A 9770-nucleotide genomic window follows, 5' to 3' on the forward strand; every position below is an offset into this window, starting at 1 on the left:
GGGTCCCGGGCCATGGGGGGTTCCCGGGCCATGGGGGGGGTCCCGGGCCATGGGGGGGGTCCCGGGCCATGGGGTGTTCCCGGGCCATGGGGGGGGTCCCGGGCCATGGGGGGGGTCCCGGGCCATGGGGGGGGTCCCGGGCCATGGGGTGTTCCCGGGCCATGGGGGGGGTCCCGGGCCATGGGGGGGGGTCCCGGGCCATGGGGTGTTCCCGGGCCATGGGGGGGGTCCCGGGCCATGGGGGGGGTCCCGGGCCATGGGGGGGGTCCCGGGCCATGGCGGGTTCCCGGGCCATGGGGGGGGGGTCCCGGGCCATGGCGGGTTCCCGGGCCATGGGGGGGTCCCGGCGGGTTCGGGGGTCCCGGGATGGGCCGGGGGGAGCGGGGAACCCCTCCCTGTGCAGGAGGGCTCTGAGCACGGCTGGGCCCCGAGGGCACCCCGGGCACGGTGCCCTGCTCTGGGATAACGGCTGCTCCCGAGGCAAGGGACACTAAACCCCCCCCACGACCCCCCAAAATCCCCTCAGGACACCCCTAAACTCCATTAGGATTCCGTAAAATCCCTCCAAACCCCCTCAGACCCCCCAAACCCCCCAGGCCCACCTGCCTGCCCCAACGGGCAGGGCCAGCCTCCTCAAAGGTGGCGTTCAGCACCAGGCACTTCTGGGGCATGGGCAGGTCCTGGAGACGCACCTGGGGCAGGTGGGGACAGGTGGGGACAGGTGGGGACAGTTTGGGACTGACAGTGTGGGACCTCCAGGCAGTTTTTTGTGACTCAGATGAGGTGGAGGCGCCCCAAGGGTTTGGGTGGCACCAGGGTCCCAAACAGGAGCTGTAGAGTCCAACCATTAACCCAGCAGCACCACGGTCACCACCAGGCCCTGTCCCCAAGTGCCACCATCCCCGGACCCCCTTTTCCCCATGTACCTCAATCCCCCCTTTCCCAATGCCCCAATTCCCCTCTCCATGCTGCTTTTGAGCACCTCCAGGGTTGGGATCTCCAGCACTGCCCTGGCAGCTGTGCCAGTGCCTGCCCACCCTTCCTGTGAAGGAATTTTCCCAGTTCCCAACCTAAACCTCCCCTGGCCCAGCCTGAGGCCATTCCCTCTCCTCCTGTCCCTGTTCCCTGGAGCAGAGCCCGACCCCCCTGGCTGTCCCCTCCTGTCAGGAGCTGTGCAGAGCCACAAGGTCCCCCCTGAGCCTCCTTTGCTCCAGGCTGAGCCCCTTTCCCAGCTCCCTCAGCCTCTCCTGGAGTTCCAGACCCTTCCCCAGCTCTGTTCCCTTCCCTGGACATACTCCAGCCCCTCAACGTCCTCCTTGTCATGAGGAGCCCAAACTGTCCCCAGGACCTCAGCAGTGCCAGCCCAGGGGACAGTCCCTGCCCTGCTGGCCACACTCCTGGTCCAGCCATCAGCCCTCCTGCTCCCCTGGGCTCCTGTTCATCCCCTGCCTTGCTGCTCTGCAGTAATTAGCTGTGCTCTGCAGTAATTAGCTGTGGACTCTGGCATCCCTGTGCCTGTAACCATGAAGCAGCAGCCAGCCCCTCTCTCTGAGCAGATCTGGAGGCACCTGGCAGATCCCTGCCTGATCCCCCAGCTGAGCCATGCAGGGCAGGTGTGGATGCAGCACCACCCTGCCCAGAGCCAGGGCCCAGCTGCTCCCAGACACCCCAGCATCACCTCCATGCCTGGGAAAGAGGGGGTGGGAATGGCTCTGGCTGCAGCCCAGGGAGAGACAGCAGGGACATGCCTAGGGTGGCATTTGGGGAGCCAGGGCTGCCCTTAGGGCGCTGTCCCCACCTCACCTGCACGTGGAGTTGTCACCTCCAGCTGCCCCCAGCACCTCCCAGGCCATTTGCAAGACCTGCAACAATTAATTAAAAAATAATTACTGATTTTATAATGTCCCTCAGCTCAGCCAGACCCAGCAGTAACACCAGGAGCAACCACAATGGCAACTCCTGCTTGGCACTGCCCGGGGGCTCTGGATCCCCTGTAAAGGAACCAACACAGAGAAACCTCCTGTCCCAAGGAGCTTACACAGGGGGGAAATGGACTCCAGGTGCCTCAGGCCCCAAGGTGCAGCCCTGATTAGGGTTAAAGAATGCTGCAGCTGCTGGGGTGGCGTTTCCAGGGACCCCAGGAGAGCACCTCACTCCAGGATAATGGCACATTCCAGCAAACAGGCAGGAGCTCTCTGTGTAGGATCCTCAATTGTCACCACTTTGGGGTTCACAGCTCTCAAATGGGGTTTGAAGCAGCACTCACATCCTCCTTGGAGCATCACCCTCTCCTATCCCTGGCCCACTTTCCTGCCACCTGGGCTATGCTCCAGCTGCATCAGGTCTCAGCCAGCTCATGACATTTCTGCTCAGCATGGCCATGGACAGCTGAACACTGAGGTCTTGCCCTTCTCTGGCCTGGGCTTGCACTTGTCTGGAGAATTTCTCTGAACAGAAATGTGAACAGGTAGGAAAATCAGGATTTCTGTGTTTGCTCAATCACAGCTGCACTTGCCCCTAATTCACAGAGTTTGTGCTAATATCCTCTTTTTTTGCAGAGAAACATTGGAGTGAGAGCATCCCTGGGCAAGCTGGAGCTCCTCCTCATCACCTCCATGGTCTCAGAGCACGAGGGGGCTGCTGAGCTCTGCTCCCTGCCTGCACTGAGAGTTCAGGACATGAAAATGAGATTTGGGAAACATCTGTCTGGGAAAGAGCAGCACAGGGAGAGGCACACTGTGGGTGGGATGGCTCCCTCTCCCAGTTCCCATTCCAGTTTCCCAGTCTCAACAACAGGGGAGATAGGCACGGGCTCAGCCTGGAGGCCAGAGCAGCCTCCTCCTCCTCCTCCTCCTCTGTCACCAGCCTTGTGCAAGGCTCTCGCCCTCCCTCCGGGGGTGTGGGAGAATTCCTGGCAGGCAGGAGCTGCTCGGGGTCCAGCTGGGCTTGGGAAACATCTCCAGGAGCACGGGAGAGCCCCCAGGCTCCCTCCTGCACCTTCTCCAGTCTCCCACATCCCCCCTGAAACCCTCCAGAGCTGGCATGGGGTGGGCAGATCCTCCTCAGGGCTGATTTGACAGCTCGGAGCTGTTGTGATGCCAAACTCCATCCTGATGCAAGCAGGAAGTCAAGGGAGTTGCAGCAGCCAGGGGTTATTTTGGGCCCTTCAGCTTCACCTAGGAGTTGCCTGAAGACTCAAACTCTTGGGATTAGTTGGTTTTATTAGTTGGAGATGGGTTTTAGTTCCTGCAGGGAGAGGCAGGAATTAAAAGAGCAACAAGGTAGTGAAGAATCAGGAAGTTATTAAATGAAGGAAGGAAACATTTCTGCAGGCGAGGGCTACTGAGGGCCAGGGTGGATGTTCAGCAAGAGGACTGCTCCCAACTTCTTCTCCACAGAGTTTGGCCCATCAGACACCTGGTGGCCTGACAAATTGTACCAGGGGAAGTTCAAATTGGGTGTTAGGAAAAGTTCCTTTTGGAAAGGGTGTCCAGGCACTGGAACAGGCTGTCCTGGGAAGTGGTGGAGCTGCTGTGGTTGAAAGTGTTCAAAAAACCTGTGGAGGTGGCACTTGGGGACAAGGTTTACCAGTGGCCTTGCCAGTGCTGGGTTGATGGTTGGACTTGATGGCCCTAGAGGGCTTTTCCAAGCCCAGGGATTCTGTGATTCCTGTTTGGTGATTCCCAGTGTCCCTGGGGTGATGCCTTGTGAAGGCTGAGCTAGAGCAGAGGCTGGACAGAGCTAAAGAATAAAGCAGGGATTTATTAAAAGGCCTCAATGGACCCACCTTGGGCAGCACAAGAGCCCAGCGAGGTTCTTGAACCAAGATGAACCAAAATGGTCACAAAATGGACACCAGGTCACAGGGTCTCTCCCTTTGATCAGTTCTGCCCCATTTGCACCTTGCAGTTCATTGTCCCATTCCAGCCCCAGCCCATCCAGTCCCATCCTTGTTTTTCTCTCTCCAGCCCACGGGGTTTGTGCTCTTGGGCTGAGATTTGGATCATTTGTCCTTGGTCCCCAGCTGGAGCAGGAATTGTTTTGTCTCCCTGCTCTGTGCACAGAGCTCACCATCCCCTGATGTGAAGCCCAGACCCACCCACTAAAGCAGCACAGAGTCTGAAAAATAGAAAAGATCAAACCTGAGGCAGCAGGGGCAGCCCTGAGAATTGGGCACAAGTTTGCCAGCAGATCAGCACAATCCTGGCACAACCCTGGAAATGGCATCAGGACCTTCCTATGGCATGTGCACTGAGGGGAACTCTCCAGGGACACTCCTGCACCTCCCTGCCCTCCTCAGGCTTTGCCAGTCTGGGTGACAAACTCTCCCAAGAGGTTTTCCCAGTGGCTCTTCAAGGTGTCACCATGTCCCTGTCCCAGCAGCCCCTCTGTGCCCTCGAGGCACTCACACCAGACTTGTGTTTCCAAAAGGGAGAGAGTCCCAAATACCCACCTTCCTTTATTTGCGTAGGGAGACAGAGCTGGAAAACACCTGGGATGGGATGTGCTTCTCTGAACAGAGATGGGAAACTCCACAAGGCTCAGGGAATGCGCTGGGAATGAGCAGGAGGAACCTGGAGGGTGGGAACAGGGAACAGCTTCTTGGGATTTCCCTTTCTAGAAGGGAAGGGCTCTCAGTGCAGCCATCAGGCAGCAGGTAGGCAAGGGGACGCTGGTTTTACACTGCCAGAGGGCAGGGTTAGATGGGATATTGAAGAAAAATCCTTCCCTGTGAGGGTGGTGAGGCCCTGGCACAAGTTGCCCAGGGTAGCAGGGCTGTGGCTGCCCCATGGTCCCTGGCAGTGCCCAAGGCCAGGCTGAACAGGGCCTGGAGCAGCCTGGGACAGTGGAAGGTGTCCCTGCCATGGAGGAGGATGGAATTGGAAGCTTTTTAGGGTCCTTTCCAATCCAAACATTCCAGGGTTCTAAGAGGAGGTGCTCTTCCAGCCAGCACCTAATTAAACACAACCTTGCTGCTATAGAATATGACCATAAAAATAATCTTTAAAAGGCTCAGATTAGCATGGGCAGGACTGGCCTGTCCTGACAGGTTACAGGACAGCCCAGGACCTCCAGCTAAGGAAGCATTAAATCACTGACCACCAGAAGATGGGGCAGGAGCCAAACCTGTGTCTGCCTTCTTAGGAACTTCCTCAGGCCCTAATTCCCCTTCCTGAAGCAGAGGCAGCAGCTCCTGCTCTCTGCCCAGCAGGGAACAGGGAGCAAGGTGGGGCTGGGGGGCTCTTCCCTGAGAGCTCAGAGACAGCCCTGCCTGAAGAAGTCTCTGGTTCCCAGGGCTGCTTGCAGACTCTGCTATCAAATCTCTCCCAGGACTTGCACAAACCACTGGGGTCTCCTGCCAAATCTTTGCACCACTCTGGGATTGCAGCGTGGGATAACACAGCTCCTGCTCTGAGCTGCTGCCAGCTGGGATGGGGAACTGCAGGCTCAGCCCAAGCAAGAAGGAATTTTCTCTGCATCCCCTTCCATTTTTCACATCTCTTCAGAGTTAACATTCCAGCAAATGTCCCATCCTGGAAGGGTTCAGGGCCAGGAGCAGCCTGGGGTAGTGGAAGGTGTCCCTGCCCATGGGGACGAGATGGGTTGTAAGCTTGAGGATTTTATGAAATAAAGATGACAAGTTGCTGGCTGCAGGGGTTAGGTTTGGTGAGAGGAGCCTTCCTGCTCTGTGGCTGCTAAATCCAAAACCTCTTGGGACTTCAGGCAGCCCTGTGGCTGAGAAAGCCCAGGTTGTGCTGTGCATGGCCAAGAATAAGGTGATTCTTGATTAAATTTCCTGATTTAGATATTTTCATCTCCAAGGTAAGGAGAGTGGGGCAGGGCTCTGCTCAGCCCCTGCAGGCCCAGCAGCTCCCAGTGAGTTACACAAGGCACAGCCTCTCCTCACACCTCGCAGTGCTGGAGGCACATGTGACACATGACAGCACTGGGAGAATGTCCTTTGATTACTCCTGTTCTCACTGTCACCATCAGCAATTATGGCATTTGCTTTAAACCTGCCAGGATTTCAAAACAAGCCTGGGGTGGTCAGATTGACAAAGCCTCCTGGGCTGCCTGGTATGGCATCCTGCCTGGAGTGCAGATCACGGGCTGCCTGGGACATTGCTCAGTGCTGAGGGATTGCTGGGGAATCTCTCCTGGACCCTGAGACCAACCCTGTGGGGCCTGACAAGGCTTGTGCTGTGCCCTGTGGAGGCTGACTTGCACAAGGTGTTGCACACAGCAGGTGTTTCAGGCACTGGAGGCTCCAAGGCCACACCTGGCGTGGGGTGCTCCTGCCTTTGCTGCTCCTTCTGCTGCTGGATTTTGGTTGCCTGGAGCCCCTGCCCTGCCTGGTGAGGAAACACAGAGATATTTGCAGCTCTGCAGAAGGGAAAGGAGTGGGGACATTGCTCCTGAGGGGCTCTGAGGCAGCCACAGAGGCAAATGCTCCCATTTGGCTGAGCAAGGCACATCCAGCAGTAGCACGTCTCCTGCTGCTCTTGTTATTTCTTCCTGACCACAATTTGTGAAACAGCTTCCCAGCCAGGCAGAGGACAGACTCCTGCCCTTTGGAGCCAGGAAGGAGAGGGATTATCTGACTGTTCAGCATTAACAAAGCTCCCAGGTCACCTGCCTGTGTTTTTATACCTGGAAGCAGGAAATTGCAGCTCTGGATTTGAAGTACCAAAAGCTAAGGATGGCAGTGGGATGGAGCCTGTCCAGGCAGCTCCAGGGCCTCCCTGGGCATGGACAGAGTGCTGCAGCAGGGCAGCAAGGAGCCAAAATGCCTGAATTCCCTTCCTGACTCGCCCTCTGCCTCGCTCTGAGGATGGAGCAAAGTCATTTGTCTCCATCCACCCCAGGGCTCTGACTCACTCTGCTGAGCCAACAGCAGTGGGAATGTGGGATGCCAGCTCTCCCACCTCATCCTCCCTGCCCTGCTGTTGCTGCCCCTCTGCCCACAGCAGCCAAAGCAATAAATAAACACACGTGGCCCTAAACCACAGTGTAATTGGTATCTCGTAAAAAATCCCTCCTCAGCAGCAGTTCGGGTGGAAATCTCAATCCAAAGTGCCTCAGGACAGAGCAGGTAGGACCAGCCTCGAGTTAAACAACTGGATTTTCCCAAACTCACCTGCCAGAGTCCCCTCTTCCCAGTTTTTGGCAACAGCAGCAGCAGAGCTGCCTGCCCAGCATGGCTTGTGGGCACACAGCAACAAAACCCTGCCAGCTGGGCCCTGAGCTGGTCCAGCTCCTGTGAAGCCTCTGCTCCATCCCTCAACCTGGACAAGGCTTGGCTCAAGGACAACGTCCTTGGCTTAGACAAGGCCCCCTGGGAGAGTGGAAGGTGCACAGGGGGTGGCACTGGATGGGTTTTAATGTCCCTCCCAACCCAAACTATCTGGATTCTGTGGTTCCACTGCCTGCTCTCAGCTGTCCCAGTGAGAACCTCGGTACCCAGTGCCTGCCCCAGGGGTGACAGAGAGGCAAAAGAGCTGGGATGAGGCTGTCCAGGTGAAACCCTGTCCTGTGTCACAAAGCCTGGTGTACTGCCTGGGATGTGGGGCCTTGCAAGAGGGCATCAGTGCCAGGGAGCAGGAAGGGAGCAGCTGAGGGGACAGGACAGTCCCTGTGTCACTGACCTTCACAGAGCTGATCAGAGGTGAGGTGTCAGGAGCCAGGTGGGGAGGAGGCACCAGGGCTTAGCAAGGAGGTGAGGACTTCAAGGAAGCTTTGAGAGAAAGCATTTTTGGATACAGGGAGGTTTAGAATCACAAGAGTCCTTAAGGCTGGAAAAACAAAGATGATCAAGCCCAACCATTAGCCCAGCACTGCCACTGAGTTCATGACTGTCCCATGTCCCCAAGTGCCACATCCACGCTGCTTTTGAGCACCTCCAGGGATAGTGACTCCACCACTGCCCTGGGCAGCCCATTACAATGCTTTGCAATCTTTCTGGCAAGAAAAGGCCTCTAATTTCCAATCTAAACCTCCCCTGTGGCAACTTGAGGCTGTTTCCTCTTGTCTTGTTGATTGTTGCCAGAGAGCACAGCCCGACCCCTCCCAAGTGTCCTCTCCTGTCAAGAAGTTGTGCAGACCCAGAAGTTCCCCCCTGAGCCTCTCTTTCTCCAGGCTGAGCCCCTTTCCCAGCTCCCTCAGCCTCTCCTGGTGCTCCAGACCCTTCCCCAGCTCTGTTCCCTTCTCTGGACACGCTCCAGCCCCTTCAGGTCCTTCTTGTCATGAGGAGCCCAAATCCGCCCCCAGGGTTTGAGGTGGGGCCTCAGCAGAGCCAGCACTGGAGGGTCTCTGTGTTACTCTCACAAGGCCCAGAAGTTTCACCCTGTGCTCCCTGGGCACCCTCCTGTCCCCAGCCCACCCCCGTGTCAGCATCCTCAGCATCCTCAGCATCCTCAGCATCCTCAGCATCCTCAGCATCCCAGGCCCTGCTGACCACAGGCAGGAGGATGTAAACATTAGCAGGAGTGTGGAGTGAGGACTCAGCAGGAAACCAAGCTCTCTTTATGACCTAGTTATTGATGAATCAGGGGAGGTGCAGACCCGTGACACCCTGCCCAGTTATTTACCCACTGGTGGCACAGGATGTAGCAGGGATGTTTGGACACTTTGCTCACCCCATGGGGGCCAGAGGTTTTGGGGTGGGAAAACTCATTATTTTCAAAGATGTTCACACAGACCAGGCATCACCTGTGTGGGATCTTCTTCCCAAATCCATCTCTGCCACCTTCCCTGCCTCTCTTCCCAGTGGGATGGGCAAGTCACCACTTGTTTCTCACTGAGATTCCCTGAGGAACTGGGGAGCTCCTTTCAGCCTGGGAGCTCGGTCTCCTGCCTGCAGAGTCCACTGAGAGTTCCAAGTGAAGAAAACGCAAATCCATCCCAGATCCTTCACCATCCAGGGGTGGGAGCAGCTCTGTGGGATCTCCCTCAGATCCTCTGCTCCAAGTTTGTCCTAGAAGGACACTAAGCCTGGACTTGGTGACATGTAACGGAGGCTCCACCATGGTGCAACACCAGCTGCTGCTGCCGTGCTAATTACCCTCATTTCCAAAGCCAGGTGGATTTGTGAGGCTTTTGTAAGCCCAGGCACAGCCCAGGTCTCCCAGGGATGCTCTTTTTCATAGAAGTAGCCAAATAAATGGCTGAAATTCCCAAAGAGCTTCTCCCCATAGCAAAGGCTTGATCCCTACTCTTCAGAAAGCACAGGGACAAGGACAGGGACAGGGACAGGAACACCTTAGAGCTTGGTCTCACCCTGCCTGTGGTGTCTCCACCAGGAAGCAGAGGCCAAATAATAAGTTTCATGTTTAAGAAAACAACATATTTCTCTCAATTCTACATGGAGGGAAAAAATGTTGTTTTGGGGGGAAAAGTTTAATTGCTGCCAAATTTCTTGAACACCTGAATGAGGTCCAGGAGGAAAATATTTGCAAAGCAGTCACCCAAAGGTGTCCTGTTCAGATAGTTCTTTAACTAAATAACAAAATAAAACTGCTAGAAGAAGTGAGATCTGATAACAACATTCTTTTTGATAATAATAAAACAGCATTTGGGGAAAAAACTGAGAAGTGGCTTGAATTTAAATCCTGGAAGAGGCAGCATCACCTTGCTCCACACTTTGTGGTGAAAACCCTTGCACTGGGTTTTCTCCTTGTGCAGGGGAGTTTGTGTGGATGTTCCCTCCCCTGGGAGAAGCAGGGCCAGGACCAGGTGCGTGCGCCTGCGCAGGGAACCTGCCCGGGGGCACT

The sequence above is a fragment of the Haemorhous mexicanus genome, chromosome 29, assembly GCF_027477595.1.
Source record: "Haemorhous mexicanus isolate bHaeMex1 chromosome 29, bHaeMex1.pri, whole genome shotgun sequence".
Taxonomy (NCBI): domain Eukaryota; kingdom Metazoa; phylum Chordata; class Aves; order Passeriformes; family Fringillidae; genus Haemorhous; species Haemorhous mexicanus.